Source organism: Phocoena sinus, chromosome 6, assembly GCF_008692025.1.
Source record: "Phocoena sinus isolate mPhoSin1 chromosome 6, mPhoSin1.pri, whole genome shotgun sequence".
Classification (NCBI taxonomy): Eukaryota; Metazoa; Chordata; class Mammalia; order Artiodactyla; family Phocoenidae; genus Phocoena; species Phocoena sinus.
This window is the reverse complement of record NC_045768.1, coordinates 39,185,046-39,202,427: the sequence shown is the minus strand read 5'-3', so window position 1 is coordinate 39,202,427 and position 17,382 is coordinate 39,185,046. Positions and strand designations below refer to the sequence as shown.

Genomic DNA, 17,382 nt, shown 5'->3' with positions numbered 1-17,382 from the left:
ACCCAGGTCTGGTTCATTCTAAAGCACATGCTCTTTTCAGCATTACTGTTGTCTCCTCAGGAGACTGCTTTAAAGAGAACAATATACAGCTGACTGTAAATTCCAGCTTTTAAAAGTCAGAGTTCACATACCCAGAAGCCCACTTGTGAAATATCTCACAGCATTCTGCCGAAAGGCTGTGAAATCTCTGATTAAGGGCTTAAAAATGGTGAAAAGTAATAAACAGTAGGTCTGACTACAACTCAAGTCGTAAAACACCTTCACTGATTTTCATACTCAGCAAAAATATTTTTAATGATAAAAAAAAGTCATAGTACTCACTCTACTAACTCAATGACACGCTGAAATATTAGCCTAGCTTGTGTAACCTTAAACGCGGCCGCGCTCTCTGTTTGGGCACGATGCTTTCTGCCAAGGGGCGGAAGAGCGGGCCCACTTGTGAAGGGGTTCTTTCTGGGCATTTCTTTCCATGATTCTTTTTTTCTTTCTTTTTCTTTTGGCTGCGTTGGATCTTCGTTGCTGCACGCAGGCTTTCTCTGGTTGCAGCGAGCGGGGGCTACGCTTCATTGTGGTGCGCGCGCTTCTCATTGCAGTGGCTTCTCTTGTTGCAGAGCACAAGGCTCTAGGCATGCGGGCTTCAGTAGTTGTGGCGCACGGGTTTAGTTGCTCCGTGGCATGTAGGATCTTCCCGGACCAGGGCTCGAACCCGTGTCCCCTGCATTGGCAGGCGGATTCTTAACCACTGCGCCACCAGGGAAGTCCCTTTCCATGATTCTTAATGTGTGTTTGTTAAGGACCACACACACACACACACACACGCACACACTAGCTAGAAGTCTAACCCTCTAGATTTCATTTGGCTAACTCAGGCCAGTCTTCAGACTGCCGCTAATGCCCACCAGAAAGGAGAAAGAACCGGGAACAATCACTGAACTGCAGTGCTTTTACACTTCCTCTCCACCAACAGTGAGGGAAGGACCATTGTGTAGATTGTGAGGGGGAGGTTGGGAAAGTGTGATTGGACTGGGGAGGTGGTGAAGATTTCAGATTTTCTTTTTTAAAATAATAGTTTGCTGCTTGGGCATCAGCAGGGGATAGGGCGGTGTCTGCCCTGCTTGGTGGCGCTTGTCCCACAGACCCATTCACCGTGGGGTTGTCTCTGTGTTAGGAGCCGGTCTGGGGGTTGCTGAGCAGGTCGAGTCTTTGTTTGTCTTTGCTCACCTTGGGTGGTGCTCTGTCCGTTTCACCGCCCAGTCACTGACACGGTGCTGTGTTGTCTTAAGAGTTCCGAAAAACAACAACGGCAAGCAAACAAACAAAGCCTTTCTGCTTCCCAAATCTGTCCCCGAGGGAAGATTCAAAGGGTGCAAATGCTGTTCTGGACCAGATGGGCACTAGTGTCTCTGTTCTCCTCTGAAGGTGGGCTTGGTGGTAGGAGGCAGGAAGGGGCCCAGCAGAGGGGTTTTCCACGCTGTTGCCCTCCTGCTACAGTTGTTTCAGACGCTCCAGCTCCAGCCAGCCAGTCCTAGATTGTCTCTGCACGGCACGCAGAAAAACCTTTGTCTTGTAAAAGTAACTCCTTTGATTTCTCCCAGCCTCAGACCCTGCTTAGTTAGGGGCACTGACCAAGAGGTGAGTCATCTCTGGCTGTCCTGGGGAGTGAGGAGGGGACCACCCGTGGCTTCCCAGCTGCACTGCCTGTGGAGCAAAGGGTTCAGAAGCAAAGGATTTTTAGAAATATAATAATATAAAAAGAACGAAAGAAAGAAGACCTCTGAAAATCCTTACTGTTTCCTGCTATCTCCTACAGCGATTGCCCTTTCATTAGTGTGGTATAACAATGTGAAGGTTTTTTATCACTTTGATATCAGCCTAATTCTTGAGATTAAGCTTGGCAAACCGATTATCAAGGTTAGTGAGAAGAAAGGTGTGTGACTGGGAATCACCACCTAGTCCTTTAGCTATTATACATTTTCATGTTCATCCTTTGAGGAGTAAGACAATAATAGTGTACTATAGTTTAGTTTAGTATTGTTTACTGTAGTCGAACAATACCACATTGTTTTACTACTCAGGATCCCCTTGGTTGCTGGCAACCGAAATCCAAACTGAACTTGTCTAGGAAAAAGGGAGGGTTTATTGGGAGGATATTGGGATGTTCTAAGTAACAAAGGCAGGATTAAAAGTCAATCTATGGGGCTCCCCTGGTGGCGCAGTGATTGTGAGTCCGCCTGCCGATGCAGGGTACACGGGTTCGTGCCCCGGTCCGGGAAGATCCCACATGCCGCGGAGCGCCTGGGCCTGTGAGCCATGGCCGCTGAGCCTGCGCGTCCGGAGCCTGTGCTCCGCAACGGGAGAGGCCACAACAGCGAGAGGCCCGCGTACCGCAAAAACAAAACAAAACGAAACAAAACCTAATCCAGATACGTATATATGGCAAGAACTATAGGATTCATTCATTTTAACTTGGGACTCCAAAGGAGGCAAAATATGGAGAATGACTGGACTCACATTCTAAAGAAAACCAAATACATAGTAGTTTACAGTCATATTTATACACACTATTGTGTAAGGGATTTTAGTGAATTTTTATGTTCACCTCAGGTTCCTCCTGAAAGAAGCTATGACCACTGTAAATTCATGTGTCTAAGGGAATTCTCTATGCTTGCCCCGACTGGATTCTCTTCTGCATGCTCTCCATTGCTTTTGTCTTATTTGGTTTTGTCTGAGATGTCCACTTTTTACCTCTTATTTCTGACTGTTGCCTCTGTCAACCCACAGGAACAGCCGTGCTCACCGTGGCCTCCTGGCCTGATTGAGTTCCCTCTGTGCGCTCTCAAGGGCGTCCATTGTCATTCTGCCGAGGTGGCTGCCTCTCCAGGTGCTGATGGTGGGTGGAATGTTCGAAGGCCCCCAGGCAGGAGGAGCTTTCTTCTCCTGACTGGTATCTGAAGAGCACGTAAAGAGATTGTTCCTTTACTCAGCCCCCTGGTGTAGTCTTCTGCATGAAACACTCCTCTCTACCACCCATCTCGCCTGACTCCCTGCCACAATATGTTGCCAGCAGCCTAGATATTACTGTTCATTAATTCATGCCTAACATGCAGTGGCTTATACTAGGTGTTATTGAATGTCTAAAAATAGGCACAGAGCCTGGAAGTGAGAAGTGAAAATTGCAAAATGGCTGGGTGGAAAAAATGATGGAACACAGAGCAGGCCTTTTGATATATTTCCTTGTGGTAATCTTTTACAGGTTAAATAAGACTAATATTCATGGTGAACCCAGGGCAGTTAGCCTCTTCAGATGTTTTACTTCTTAGCCTTTTCCAAAATCTGTTTTATTTATTTAATTTAACAGGACTTTGCCTTGATTGGGGCCATTTGTATAAGACGTTTTACATTATGCGTTTTGCAATCATGTTTGCATGTTTGCATTTGTCAAGTTTTGCCTGTCAAATCAGGCAACTAGCAAATAAATTTGCCTGTCAAATCAGGCAACTAGCAAATATACTTTCATGTCCACATGACCATCATTGGGGCATAAGACTATACTAAAACAAACCCCCCAAATGGTCTTTAGGAGTAAAAGGCTTTATATTTTCTATTTATAGGAAGAATTTGAGGGGAAGGAGGAGAGCATAGCTTTATTTTTCAAATAGTATAATTGAGTATGTAATTTAAATGCAAAACCATAGGCTAGTATTTTCTGATTGTAACCTGAACACCTGATGGGGCAAAGAGGGTTGCAGTATTCCTATTCTTGATTACTGAACAACAGACCTTTCTGCTTTTCTTTTCTTTTTAATTGAAGTATATTTGATTTACAATATTATATTAGTTTCAGGTGTACAAATAATGATTCAGTGTTCTTACAGATGATACTCCATTTAAACTTATTACAAAATAATGGCTGTGACCTTTCTGCTTTTCCTTCCTCCTCTGCTTTCCTGAGACAGCACGCCCTATGAAGTGTTAGACCACTGCTTACACTTTTTTTTTTTTTTTTTTTTTTTTTGCGGTACGCGGGCCTCTCACTGTTGTGGCATCTCCCATTGCGGAGCACAGGCTCCGGACGCGCAGGCTCAGCGGCCATGGCTCACGGGCCCAGCCGCTCCGCGGCATGTGGGATCTTCCCGGACTGGGGCACGAACCCATGTCCCCTCCATCGGCAGGCGGACTCTCAACCACTGCGCCACCAGGGAAGCCCCCACTGCTTACTCTTATCCTGTTTTCTAGGAGACTAGGCTAAGACATCTTCTAACATGTTGTAAACATGAGTTCACAAATAATCTTAGTACTATGATTTTGTTTAATCTCTCTAACAAATCTATAAAGTAAATAGCCTAGGCCCACTCGTTACAAATGTCAGTGCTGGAATGTGTATCCACAATTTTTGATTTTGAGTCAAGGACCTTTCACGTTATTCGTGTTTCTCAAATTAGGGTCTGAAGATCCTTGAAAGCCTGCAGTTGTATTTTCAAGGGGCCTTGAGTTCTCTGTAAGAATTTAATTTTGTGTTTTCATTTTGATGATCATAATAAATGACTGTCAACATATTTTGGTTCCTTTGGATGATCAACTTAACAGAGAGCTGCCATGTGCTTTCAGGGCCTGCATTTTTGTCTGTGTTTGAGATTTTTGTTGGTTCCAGGGAGTGCCACTTTAATTGTTGGAGACAAATGATTTGGAAAACACACACACAGGCAGTTAATATGTGAAGGTTGTTCTCACCAAGTGAAGGCCAAATGACTTCATCACAGGATGTACAAAGGAAGGCTCTGCGTAGTTTAAATGGAGACAAGAGGTGGAAGCATTGAGTCATTACACAGCATGTGGTCAACACACTGGACTCAGAGGAGCCTGCACATTAAAGAGAGTGCTGCATTCAGATCATGGGGTAGAGTGGCCAGCTGCACGTGTCCGATTAAATTAAAATTGTTAATTTGAATTTTGAGTCCTACATTTGTTGACCGGCAACTTAATTTTAAGTCTATTGATGTATGGGGAATTCCCTGGCGGTCCAGGGGTTAGGACTCCGAGTTTCCACTGCCGAGGGCCCAGGTTCGAGCCCTGGTCAGGGAGCTAGGATCCTGCAAGCCGGGTGGTACGGCCAGAAGAAAAACAAAAACATTATTGTTGTATGATCTCTGTATGCAGACATTCTTTATGTCTAGTTAGGCACCATATGAAATTATTTCATAATTTATTTGTCTGCTTATCTATTGTCTTTTATTTTTGTTTTTTTTTAATTTTTATTTATTTATTTTGTCTGCACGGGCTCTTCGTTGCGGCACGCAGACTTCTCTAGTTGCGATGCGCGGGTTTCTGTAGTTGGGGCACGCGGGCTCTAGAGCACATGGGCTCAGTGGTGGTATGTGGGATCTTATTTCCCTGACTAGTGATCGAACCCGGGCCCCTTGCATTGGAAACGTGAAGTCTTAACCACTGGACCACCAGAGAAGTCCCTATTGTCTGTTTTTTTTACATTGGGATATAAACTTCTGGAGAGCAAAGGCCTTGCCTTTCTAGTTTTCTCTTTTTCATGAAAGTTGGAGCCTTGGGGAAGGAAAGAATCTAGAGAGACCTTATAGACCAAGTGCAGAAGAGGATCTAGGATATAACTCTAAGGAAGTTAAGTATTTGAGAGGTGAATAATAGAAGATAAGCTGGCAATGTAGACCAAAGGAACATCTAGGTGAAAGAGGAGTGTAAAATCATGGAAGACATTGGAGGACAGTGTTTCAAAAAGCAGGTCAGAGTCGATAGTATAAATGCTGCCTAGAAGATAAATACGGTGTCTAATGGCTGTGGTGACTTGGAGGACATTGGTCACCCTGGGGGAAGTATGTTTTGTTGAAATGATGGGGTGAAAACCAGCCTGGAGTGGAGAGAGAGAGGCATGAGAGATGGAGAAGTTGAGGCACTAATTGTGAATGACTCAACTCCTTCGTGGGGCTTCCCTGGTGGCGCAGTGGTTGAGAGTCCACCTGCCGATGCAGGGGACACGGGATCGTGCCCCGGTCCGGGAAGATCCCACATGCCGCGGAGCGGCTGGGCCCGTGAGCCATGGCCGCTGGGCCTGCGTGTCCGGAGCCTGTGCTCTGCAACGGGAGAGGCCACAACAGTGAGAGGCCCACGTACCGCAAAAAAAATAAAAATAAATTAAAAAAAAAAAAAATCTTCTAAAAAAAAAACTCCTTCGTGAAATTTGGCAGTGGGAGATCCAAGGATGTAGCTAGAGTTGGGCATGAGCCAAGGGAGGAAGTTTTTTTTTTTTAATGGAAGATAATTGAGCTGATGGACTGAGACTGAAAGAGAAGTTGAAGTTGAAGGGAAAGGAGCGATGGGGGATAATGGATGTCACCAAGTTTGTGAGAGGCAAGAGGGATAGAATCGGAAGACAGAAAGAGGTAGGCTTCAGAATGAGTAGGCCAACCAATTCCATTATGATAGGAGAGAAGGAAGGATATGTACTCAACACCTGCTATTAGGAGACAACAAGGAACATGGTCCCCATCCTCGAGAAACAATAGTCCAGTTGGAGTGGCAAGATGTTACAACAGAAAAGAATAATAACTCAGTCTGTGATAAGCCTACAGGCAATGAGTGCCGGAGCATTTTGGAGGAGAGCAAGATGAGCTCCTGATGCTATGATCAAGGAAGTCTTCACGATAAGTGGCATTTGATTTGGAACTTGAAAGCAGAGTAGGATTTTACTACCTGGAGATATAAGTGGTAAGAGAAAATAAAGGAGAAGGAGAGTGCATTTCATGTGGAGGGACTGGCATGAACAAAGGATTGAAGTACTGTACTTCAATTGGTTTATCCTTCAGCAAAGAAACAGGGACTTTTTTTTTTTTTTTATCTGTACTCTGATAGAACACAGCAATTGAGAGGAAGAAAGAGACCTTAGAGATTATCCCGTCTAATGTCCTTATTTTTCTAGGTATGAAAACTGGGGTGCAGAGGGATGGAAGTGACTGCTGAAAGCACAAAACTCTTTTTTGGCTGCGCCACGCAGCTTGCGGGATCTTAGTTCCCCGACTAGGGATGGAACCTGGGCCCTCGGCAGTGAAAGTGCAGAGCCCTAACCACTGGACCACCAGGGAATTCCCTGAAAGTCACAAAACTCTTAGGTGAGAGTTGGGCTCTGGCTCACAAAGGTAGTTTCCATGATAATGTTATTGTACGTGTTGTAAGGATAGAATACATTCAGTAAAACTGCACCTGATTTTATTAAATTACATCAGAGGTGCAAGGGAGTAAAGACCAGAAGAACTTTACATTTTTCAAAAAGAGATATAGTTATTAGTCATAGTGAATATAAGAATTCTAAGTTTTGCTCTGGAGCTATTTCATTTTTATCTGCATTAGTAAAGAGATAAGGATAATTCGTTATTAGGAGATTGATGATTTCCTGCAATTCACCAAACATACTGGTCTCCTATGCCTTGGACCAATTAAGCCCCAATTGGCCAAAAGTGAATTTGAAGAAAATTTTATGCCGACTCAAAGTAAATATTTACAATAGAGGAGGGGAAGGAGGTATTAGTTTCCTGTGGTAGCTGTAAAAAATTACCACACATTTAGTGGCTTAACACAGGTATACCATCTTACAGTTCTCAAGGTCAGAAGTCCAATGCAGGTCTCACTGGGATAAAGTCAAGGTGTTGGCTGAGCTGCATTCCTTTTTGGAGACTCCAGAGGAGTATATGTTCCCTGCTTTTCCAGCTTCTAGAGGCTGCCCATGTTCTTTTGCCTTGAGGCCCCCTTCCTCCATATCAAAACCCAGCAACATTGCACCCCTCTAACTCTTTTTCTCTAGTAACTAGAAAATTTGATCTCCCTCTGACCACACCCAGGAAAAGAGGTTCCAGTGCTTTTTTTTTTTTTTTTTTGCGGTACGCGGGCCTCTCACTGTTGTGGCCTCTCCCGCTGCGGAGCACAGGCTCCGGACGCGCAGGCTCAGCGGCCATGGCTCACAGACCCAGCCACTGCGCGGCATGTGGGATCCTCCCGGACCGGGGCACAAACCCGTGTCCCCTGCATCGGCAGGCCCACTCTCAACCACTGCGCCACCAGGGAAGCCTGGTTCCAGGGCTTGTAAGGACTTACGTGATTAGCCTGGGTCCACCCGGTTAATCCAGGATTATCTCCTCATCTCAAAACCCTTAACCTTAATCACATCTGTAAAGTTCCCTTGCCTTGTAAAGTAACAAATTCACAGGTTCTGGGATTAGGACATGGACATATTTGTGGGGAGGGGCATTATTTGGCCTACCACAAAGAAGAAGAAAGAGGAAAAGAAAAATTATAGATTATTAAAGAGATGACTTACAGGTAACTGGAAAAGAAAATGAGCATCAAGAGCCAGTATAAATTCACTAAATCATAGCAAGTGTCATTTTCTTATTTAACGAGTTACTGGGTAAATAGACGTGGGGATGCCAGGGACAAATTTATCAGCTTGGATTTTCTCTCAGGATGTTCTTGTGGAAAGATGAAGGAATGTGTGTCAGATGTCAGTGCAATAAGCTCTATTCACAACTCATTAAACAACTGATGAAAAGTGGAAATGGATGTAAACCTAGATGAAGTCCTCCTTATGTGTCACAGGGCTTTTTGTCCTTGGTCCTTCTTCAGTCACCGCTTTATCAGTGACTTGGCTGAGGACTTAAAGGTCAGGCTTATCGAATCTGCAGGCAACACAATAAGATTCAAAAGTTAGAGAAAATCTTAATAAACTGGGAAGAGAAGATGAAAGCATGTGAACTGTTACAATAGGAAATGTGAAGTCTTAAATTTCAGGGAGAAAATCCGTTAAATACAGGATAGATGGTACTAGATTTGGTGTCAGTTTATGTGGGGGAAAAAAAGGAAAACGATGCATCTGTGAAAGTAGAAGTGATGTTAAAGGCATCAATTAATGATTTTTGAGCATTTCCTATCTATCAGGTGCTGTGCTAGGAGCTTTACATATGTCATACACTTTGACCCTCAAAAAATACCTTATGTCTGTCTCACAGATGATTTTTTTTTTTAGTGTTTTGAGATGTGAAGTAACTTGTCCAAGATTGCAAAATTATCTATCACTACAAATTGGGGTCTGACTCCAAAGCCCATACTCATAATAGAATCACAGGAGGATTTTTCAAAAGCCAAGGAATTGTAGCTACGTTAGTAAAAATACAGTGCCCACATCATAACAGAAGAAATCTCAGGTGTATCTTCCAGTTGTGCTTTTCATATTAAGAGGGGATTTGATACACTTGAATGTGCATAGAGGAGTAAGACCAGGATCATGAGTGGCTTGGACACCAAGGCATAGGAGGAGCGATGGAAAAAACTTGGTATATTTTGCCTAAAAGAGAGTCGGGTGGAGATGGATGGCACAAAAGTATAATTACTTGCGAAAAATATTTGAAGGCAGAACAGTTTTCTCTTCCGGAACTTGTGTGGAGGCAGATTTTGTTCAAGAGAACTTGTTGTTAATGATTTATGTTATGAAGTCAGCATTCAAGGACAGGCTTGGTGTGAGTTCCTTGGAAGTAGCAACCAAAGTACTTTCATCTTTGGGGTTAAATGATGCTTGGCAGGTGCTCAGTTTGTTTGGGGAAGAATATGTTAACAAGTGACTTTGTCAGGGACATCATATAAGAAATTAGTGAATTAAGAAGCAAGTTGGGGAGAAAATATTTGCAAATGAAACAACAGACAAAAGATTAAGCTCCAAAATATACAAACAGCTCATGGAGCTCAATATCAAAAAGACAAACAATCCAATTAAAAAATGGGTGGAAGACCTAAATAGACATTTCACCAAGGAAGACATACAGATGACCAAGAGGCACATGAAAAGATGCTCAACATCACTAATTATTAGAGAAATGCAAATCAAAACTACAATGAGGTATCACCTGACACCGGTCAGAATGACCATTATCAAAAAAATCTAGAAACAATAAATGCTGGAAAGGGTGTGGTAAAAAGGGAACCCTCCTGCACTGTTGGTAGGAATGTAAATTGATACAACCACTATGGAAAACAGTATGGAGGTTCCTTAAAAAACTAAAAATAGAGCTACCGTATGAGCCAGCAATCCCACTACTGGGCATATACCCTGAGAAAACCATAATTCAAAAAGAGACATGCACCCCAATGTTCACTGCAGCACTATTTACAATAGGTAGGACATGGAACCAACGTCAATGTCCATCAACAGATGAATGGATAAAGAAGATGTGGCACATATATACAATGGAATATTACTCAGCCATAAAAAGAAACAAAATTGAGTTATTTGTAGTGAGGTGGATGGACCTAGAGTCTCATACAGAGTGAAGTAAGTCAGAAAGAGAAAAACAAATACCATATGCTAACACATATATATGGAATCTAAAAAAAAATGGTACTGATGAGCCTAGATGCAGGGCATGAATAAAGATGTAGACATAGAGAATGGACTTGAGGGTGGGGGGAAGCTGGGGTGAAGTGAGAGAGTAGCATCGACATATATATACTACCGAATGTAACATAGATAGCTAGTGGGAAGCAGCAGCATAGCACAGGGAGATCAGCTCGGTGCTTTGCGATGATCTAGGTGGGTGGGCTAGGGAGGATGGAGGGAGGTTCAAGAGGGAGGGGATATGGGGACATATGTATGCATATGACTGATTCACTTTGGTGTACAACAGAAACTAACATGGTATTGTGAAGCAGTTATACTCCAATAAAGATCTATTAAAAAATGAAGCAAGTTAGAAGAGATGGACTCTAGGGTTAGTGCCTTGTTTGGGATTTTTCTTTTATTTGATTTAGATTGTTGACTTGAGATAAGCAACCCACAGCCCTGGGTCCGCTGCCCTTCTTGGCTAACTGGTAAGTTAATGCAAAGTTCTAATGGCCTGATTAACACTAAGTTCTAATGACTTGAATATCAACATCAAAACTATTTCATATTTGCATTACTGTTAAGTCTCTAAACATGCTGATGTTTTAATTGTTCTCCAGTAGCCTCCATTATTTTTTCCCCCTGCATTTTGGCAGGATTGATTGGATAAATCATAGAAAAACAAATTAAATTTGCAATCTGACCACTTTCTGTAAACAAGCTAGCAAGATAAGGGCTGCTGAGGGGTTATAACTGTGACAATAGCCGCCTTGAGTCAAGTGGAATTACTTTAGAGGGTTCATGTAGAAAGTGAGTCATAAACTGTGGAGCAGTAAAGACAACCAAGAGGATACAGACATGGAAGGAGATATCATAGAACTGGGGCAGAGTCGACAGTGGCCTGTATTATATTTTGAGGAGCTTCAAGAAAGGCCATTGTCCAGCTTTAAAAAAAATGATGTTGAAGCCATATGTGTTTATCAAAACCCCATCTTCAATGCAACAAGATATATAAATATTAATCTTGGTTCCAGTGGAGTAGACAGCTGAGTTTCTCCTAACATTCTTACATTTCTTTTGCTCTATTTTGATGCCCAGCTATTAGACTCAAGTGGGGTGGGTGTCACTGAGTGGCAAGAGTGTAGTACTGTTAGATCCATTCCCCCAACCCACCAGCATTTTATACCCAGTTATTTATTTATTTATTTTTTGCTGTACGCGGACCTCTCACTGCTGTGGCCTCTCCCACTGCGGAGCACAGGCTCCGGACGCGCAGACCCAGCGGCCATGGCTCACGGGCCCAGCCGCTCCACGGCATGTGGGATCCTCCTGGACCGGGGCACAAACCCGCGTCCCCTGCATCGGCAGGCAGACTCCCCAACTACTGCGTCACCAGGGAAGCCCATATACCCAGTTATTTGTAACCCCTGTTATTATTGTCTCACAAAGTTCATTATAATATGATACCATGTCACCATGGATACCTACAAGTGATGAATTTGTACAGTTATTTAGCCCTTTGGAAGGTGCCTCCTTGAAATTTAATTTGTGGGATTCCCAAGTTATTTCCCATTACAGTCATCCTGGCTACCAACCACTTACTCGTTTGTCTTAGGTACCTGAAATTCCCACTGTTAAGAGTTATTCCTTTAGTTTTCAGAGAAGACTCTTTCAGAAAGGTAATCCGCTAAATCACTGGAATAGAGTTAATTTATCAAATCAGTTTGCCTATCTTTTCTTTCCTAGGATTCCCTATGTATCACTCAGGGTCTCTTTAGGAAATGGATGGCATATTCAAGCTGGGTAATTGAAGAGAATTTAATGAAGGGGCTGTTTATGAAGCATGTGTGGCTTAGGAACAGCCCATGCTAATAACACATGGCTTCATTAGCCCACCTAGGCCTGACGGGGCAAGGGGCAGTTCCTGGAACCTGGAGAGGTGGTTGCCTGAAGAGGCGACCTGAGAGTTGCTGTGACATTTGGTGGAGGGATGAAGCAGGGAGCAAGCCGGAGAATAAATATCCAGCCTTCACTCTTGTCTCTCATTCTATATACTCTTGGTCTCCCACATTGACTAAACCCAAACAAAAGCAGAGGACATAGAAGCCCACTGGTGTCATCCATATAAGTCAGTCTCCCGGGGTGGGGCGGGGCAGAGAGTGGATCTGGAGGGGCAAAAGGAAGAGATCCAGCACAGTCGGTAGCAAAGTTGGAGTTTCCACTGTGCTCCACCTCCGTACCTTCACTGTTCCTGTGGGCCATCCCATTTATAGTTTCTTCTCCTCCCTTTATCCTGTAGGTGGATGTCCAAGTAACTCCACCTGAATCTTCCCTTGGCATCTCACTCTCAACATGCCCGGAATGAATTCATCACTCTCATCATCTTTATGCCCTTTATTTCCTTGTATTGTCATAGTTAAGGTATCACTATTTTAGTGCCCAAGTCAGAAATCTAGGAATCATTTTATACCACAATCTTTCTCTCACCCCGATGTCCTATCACCAATTCTGCTCGTTTGGCCTCCAAGATATTTCTCTCTCTAACTCCTTTTTTTCTTTATTTTTACTCCCAGTTTTCTGGTTTAGGTCATTACTACTTCTTGTAACCTGTCTTCCGACCTCTAGTAAGGTCCCTCTTGAAACTGTGACCCACATTGCCATCAGAGGGAGCATTTAAATATCAAATTCTGTTTCATTCATTCATTTATTTAGAAAATATTTATTGTAAACTATTATGTGCCATATATTATGCTTAATGTTAGAAATTCAGAAATGAATAAGACATGTTCTCTGCCCTCAATTATAATCTCATGGTAGAGAGAAGTAAGTATAGATAGGCAGAATTATAAACCAGGCACTTATCTCATAATAAGGGTAAGAGTGGCAGAGAAAACTCCCTGGAGAAATTAACACCTAAGCTTAGCCCTGAAGGACTGATAAGAGTTAATCAGGTAAAAGGAAGGAGAGGAGGAGAGACAGGTAGGGAAAGATATTTCAGGCTATGAGTGCAACCTGGTGCACATCCTAAAAGCAAGAGAGAGCATAAAGAGCTGGAAGAATTTAAAGTAATATAGTGTGGGCGAAGCAGAAAGTATGAAATCACTGGTCAGATGATGAAGAGTTTTAAGGACTTTAGACTTCATCTCAAAGATTATGAGGACCCCAGAGAACTTTAAGCTGAGGATTGGCATGATCAGATTTGTGTTTTGGAAGGATTACTCTTACAGTTGTTTGGAAAAGAGATTTGAAACGGGTAAAATTGGAAGCAGATTAGCCAGTTGTTAAGAGCTTTTACTGAACTCAGGAAGTAGTGGTAGATACAGAATGATCCAAAATATATTAAAGTGGTATTCTTCATAGGAGACATTGAAGGATTGAACTTGGAGGGTGAAGGAGAGGAAGAGATCAAGACTGATGCCTAGGACTCTGGTTTGGGCAACTGGGTAGATAGACAGTGCTAATGTTCACCGGGGTAGGGAATTCAAAAAGATGAGGTGTACGAACATCAGGTAATGAACTCAATTTTGGACACACCCAGTTTGTGGTTCTTGTAGGCCATTCAAGTGGAGACTTTGAGTTGTATGTTCATATCTAGATTTTAAATTATGTCAAGAGATGAGGTTTCTCAAAACAGTCTTATTGAATGAAAATAAGGTTCCATGAAGGACCAACATGTAAAGCTTTTTGGGGGAAAGAAAGAACAAGTTCCAAAGAGCTAGGAAGAAAAATCTTCAATCGCCATTATCTACTGGATCAAGGCCAAGCTCTTAAATTATAACTTTTCTCTCTCACTTTATCTCATGCCAACCCCCAGTTTAGAATTTATGTTCTATTAGTTCTTTTAGGTTCTATTCTATTAAGTTTTATTAGAACACGTTGCTGGTGGTCCTTCATGGATACCCGAGTCTCTATTCCTTGGATATCTGTTTGCTGTTTGCTTTTAGCCTTTTCTTTCTCTACCTGGAATATCTGTTCCCTCTTCTTTATGTGGTTACAGTCTAATTAGCCTTCAAAAGTAATCTCAAGCTTGTCTTCTCTGGAAAGACTTAACTTGAGTCCCCTTGGTTGAACTAGATGCTCCCTCCCTCCTTCCTTCCCGTAGCTTTTGCGTGTATATTTATCCTAGCACTTATATGATATTGATATCATCTGTCTACCTAGCTTACCACAAAAATTGTTTCATTAGTTCAAGAATTGTATTGCAGGTTGGATTCCCCAGGAAGCAGATTCTGAGACAGACTTTAGTGTACAAGATGTTTATTCAGGAGTGCCCTTGGGATGAACACCTGTGGAAAGGAGAAGGAAGCAGGAGTGGGCCAAGGGAGAAATCAAGCCCTGTTGCAAACCCAGCTGCCTCATCCAACACCATAAAGAGGTCTGGAGCTGAGTACCCTTTCAGAGTTGTTCTAAATTGGCATGGGACGGCCGGGCATCACTTACCTGATCAATCATTTGGCATGGGCCATCCCAGGAAGGGGCATGACATTGGAAGAGGCAGCTCTGCAGCTGAAGCAATCCTTGCAGTGGTCGACAGCTGGAGGCCATCTGCTGACAGCACTTTCTGCAGCTGGGACAGCACTTCATTTCCTGAAGGGAGATGGGGCAGTGCATTGCAAAATCTACCACACACCAGATATTTTTCTTTGCATTTCTGGGTCCTGCCATACTATGTGGCAGATGCAAACTGTGGGCTGGGACTGAGCAGTGGTTATCCTCCTCAGACAGGCTTGTGACCTCTAGTTCTCCAGATACACATTCTCCCTGCTCCCTAATGCATGGAACCCTGCCTGCTGCATGTATTGACATTACCTATAGTCTTTTGAGTTTGCCACCCCTGTTAGTTACTAACAAATGTTTATTGAACTGAACAGAAGTCAATATCACTGAATTACACTTCTCAAGAACATTCGTATATATTTATTTAATCCTTTAAAACAACCCTAAAAGTTAGATACAATGATCACCCCCATATTTACAGATGAGGAAACTGAATCCCAGAGCAGCTCAGTGATTTGCTCAAGGGTCTCTAGCTAGGAAGTGGCAGGATTATGACTTATATCAAGTGTTCTTATTTAGAAACTCATGCTCTTCCATTATGGCATCCAAAGGCCTTGGGGGTATTCCTGCTTGAAGACGATTGGGTGGGCCTAGGTCTTGATTAGGCTCGATGGGAAGAAAAAATATCTTAACAGAACCAAAAATATTCAGGGAGGAAGAAACTGGAAATTTTCTAAGCAGGCATCAAGGACTGGAAAGGGAGACTATTCGTTTAGGACCTTCTTTTCTCAGATGGTTTCAAAGGAGTAAAAACAATTAGAGCTGCAGACAGAGTAGGAGACAAGACAAGGTTGATGAACAAAGTGGAAAGCAATGTTGGAAGATAGCAACATTTCATACACAGCCACACACACACTGAAAATGTGTCAGCAATGTGAGGTCATTGTTAACTGCCAAGAATAAGTCTGAAATAGATTGTTAAATGAGAGATAGTATTGCCAAGGCTGAGCTGTTTGTTTGCCTCGAAAGGACAAATCCTGAGAGGTGGAATGAAAGAAAATTTATCCAGTTGACTATAAAATGGAAATATGATGGCTCCAGTGCTGGATATGGATTAGAACTTTTTTTCCATTACACTAAACTTGACTAATAAAAAGGCTTTGTAAATTACATTTTTCTTCTCTACATAATTTTTAATAAAGGATTGTTTTTTCAAAAAGAAACGCTTTTAAAAAAAATTTTTTTTTTTGGGCCACACCATGTGGCTTGCAGGATCTTAGTTCCCCAACCAGGGATTGAACCCAGGCCACAGCAGGGAAAGCACTGTGTCCTAACCACTGGACCACCAGGGAACTCCCAAGAAATGCTTTTTATTAAAAAGCTAGGAGATAAAATTCTTGTCTCCATCTCAAAACAACATTTTAATTTTAATTATTATAATTATATAATACTTGTTTCACACAAGAGAGACTTAAGGTATATGGATATAAAGATCAAGAATATAAAATACATAATTTTTATCACATTGTATATTATCAAGTCTCAGAGATGACTTTTCTACTTTGCAACTTAGACTCACCCAGATTTTTCTCAGAGTTTGGAAAAATTAGTGAAAACAGGATTGATAAAATTGGGGGTTTTGGTTGAGGAAAGCACAACTATTAAATGGAAAATTACCAATAGCAATTTCCTTAGGTTTCATTAGTTGAGGCAAATATATATGCTTATATCATCTTTTACCACAGTGTCTATCTATCTATCAATTTTTAAGGATCCATACTGTTATGGGTTGAATTATGTCCCCTACAATTCATATGTTGAAGCCCTAACACCTCAATGTGACTATATTTGGAGATAAGACCCTTAAGGAATTTATTAAGGTTAAATGAGATCTTCAAGGTAGAGTTCTAATTTGAAAGGACTGGTAATGCTTATAAAAAGAGGCAGAGACACTAGAGATCTCTCTCTCCCTCTCCTCCTCCTCCCCATCTAGTATGTGCATGCACAAGCACAGAAGAAAGGCCATGTAGGACACAGCAAGAAAGTGGGTGTCTATAAACCAGGACAAGAGGAGTCAACAAACCCCAACTCTGCTGGTGCCTTGATCTTGGTTGTCCAGCATCCAGAAGTTTGAGAAAATAAATTTCTGTTGTTTAAACTACCCAGTCTGTGGTATTTTGTTATATCAGCCTGAGCAGACATACATATATTGTAAGAGTAGGAAGACATGTATGGGAGTGATAAACACCAGATTTAATTTAGGGCTTAATTCTGGGGTCAAGGGAGAGGAATAAAATGGGAGATGGGTGCACATGGGATCCAAAACATTTCAAAGTTTTAAAAGTAAACATGGATCCAGTTATGGTGGAAATAACTGCCAAGGAACAGAATAAAGAAAAAAGAATGAAAAGAATTGAAGACAATCTCAGAGACCTCTGGGACAATACTAAATGCACCAACATTCAAATTATATGAGTCTCAGAAGAAGAAGAGAA

At 42.3% G+C, this 17,382-nt stretch overlaps 1 long non-coding RNA gene across 1 annotated transcript in view; it reads left to right on the top strand.

Moving 5' to 3' along the window:
• The window catches only part of LOC116755748, a 66,953-nt gene extending 49,977 nt beyond the window's left edge, over positions 1 to 16,976 (top strand). Inside the window, exon 4 of the long non-coding RNA XR_004350449.1 lies at positions 16,881 to 16,976. This is a non-coding gene — a long non-coding RNA (uncharacterized LOC116755748). The remainder of the gene's footprint in view (positions 1 to 16,880) is intronic.
• Positions 16,977 to 17,382: the final 406 nt, after the last annotated feature.